Here is a 1,782-nt window from a genome sequence, read left to right as displayed (position 1 = left end):
TTAGCTTTGTCATATTTCCAAAAGGTTAGTGAGTAACCAAGTGTCATTTAGAGTTTAATTAGACCTCATTGTACCTTGTAGCTTTTTTTGAGTACTGCTATCCGGACAAATCTTTATAACAAAGAAGCAGATCTACAATATGCAAACACAAACACAGCTAAGGTGAAAAAAACATGAAATCTGTATGATGTTACAGTGAGTCTGGTTTCAATACAAGCTACAATACGTTTTAAATTAAATTTGTCAGTAAAAACTGGTAATTTTTTAATCCATTTGATGTTGACCATAAAAGAAATTAGGACTTTATGTAATAGACTTTACACAAGGTACCTAACGTAACCTAGCAGCTAAAACGCAGCTAAAAAGGGAAGCAGGTCACCTGTTTCCAGAGGTAATGTAAACAACAACCAGTTTTGCATTTTGTAAGCAACATCAGGAAGTCACTAAAGCAACACTTCTGAGATCCAGAAAAGACAACTCTTACTTAAAAGGTAATATCTTAAAATACATTTTAATTTATAAGGATTGAATCAGAGAGAAATGACCCCGAAACTGAGGCAAGCATAGGCTGGTTAATTCTCTGCAATATTAAGTAAAATATCTTAAATACTTATTCTTACACCTTCATTTAGCAGAACAAACACTGAAGCATGTGTCATATGGGAGAAAAAATTACTTAGACTTACAACTCTCTGTGGTCAGACATTTTAAAGCAGGTCAGAACCTGTTTAAGTTTTGCTCTGCTTCATCTTATAATAAATAATTTGCTTGTGATCTAACATCAGGATCCTACTGAATTTGATGGGATGCTTAGGAAATCATTCGGCCATTTTAACAAAGTGTGTTGGAACAGACATACATGCAAACCATGTACGGTCCCAATGCAGAAGTCATTTTTATGAAATATATTGTCTGGAGTATCACTGTGAGCAGCTTCTGAAAAACTGCTATGCAGCTTTTTCCAAAATTTTCTGAATCACTGACAACTATACTGTGAATGTCATTATCCTGTTGTGATGTACTATAATTATCCTCAATTTTGTTCGAGAACATTAGAGAACAAACAACATTGTGAAGACCAAGAAACACAGCAGATAGGTCTGGGATAAAATTTAAATCTGTTATGTTATAAAACATCATTCCAAGCTGTTGACGTCCTACAGTCCAATCCATCATTTAAAAACGGAGAGTATGGCACAACAGCAACTTGAACTACCAAGTCAGCAGGATAACTATTAATCCTGCATTACGTGAAACTAAGAAGAAAGTCATTGTTGAAAGAACGCCTCAAGAAATCCAGTGTGAAGTCTGCAACAATGTAGGTTCCTTTTAGCCAGAAGAATACAGAATACTTTTCGAGGCTACATGAGAGAGATCTGACGAGAAGGTGCAACGCTGTTTATGAAAGTTCTTATTCTTTAATGCATTTAATCCAAATGTAGTTAAAAATCTAAATTTCACAGATTAGACATTTGGATGTGAAAGTAAGTGAAATCAGTGGTTTGTCAGGTACGTACAAAGTGTTTGCAAGTGCTGCAAAATGGAGCCAAAATGAAGAATGACACAAGAGGTGTCAACTTGCCGGTGAGAGACCACAGAGAAACTCCAGGTTCCATATTACATTAATCAGTGTTACAGCACACAAGTAAATGCTTTCTTCTGCAGGGGTCATAACAAGGCAAATGATTTTCCTGCATCACACATTTCACACATTTAATCCTCTAAAAATTTCAATATGCAATCACTAGCAAAAGCTCTGTTAGACTGACCAAGTCAAGAGGG

This window comes from Poecilia reticulata, chromosome 6 (assembly GCF_904066995.2).
Source record: "Poecilia reticulata chromosome 6, P_reticulata-male-v2, whole genome shotgun sequence".
Lineage (NCBI taxonomy): Eukaryota > Metazoa > Chordata > Actinopteri > Cyprinodontiformes > Poeciliidae > Poecilia > Poecilia reticulata.
The sequence above is the reverse complement of the archived record's forward strand: the minus strand, read 5'-3'. Positions refer to the sequence as shown.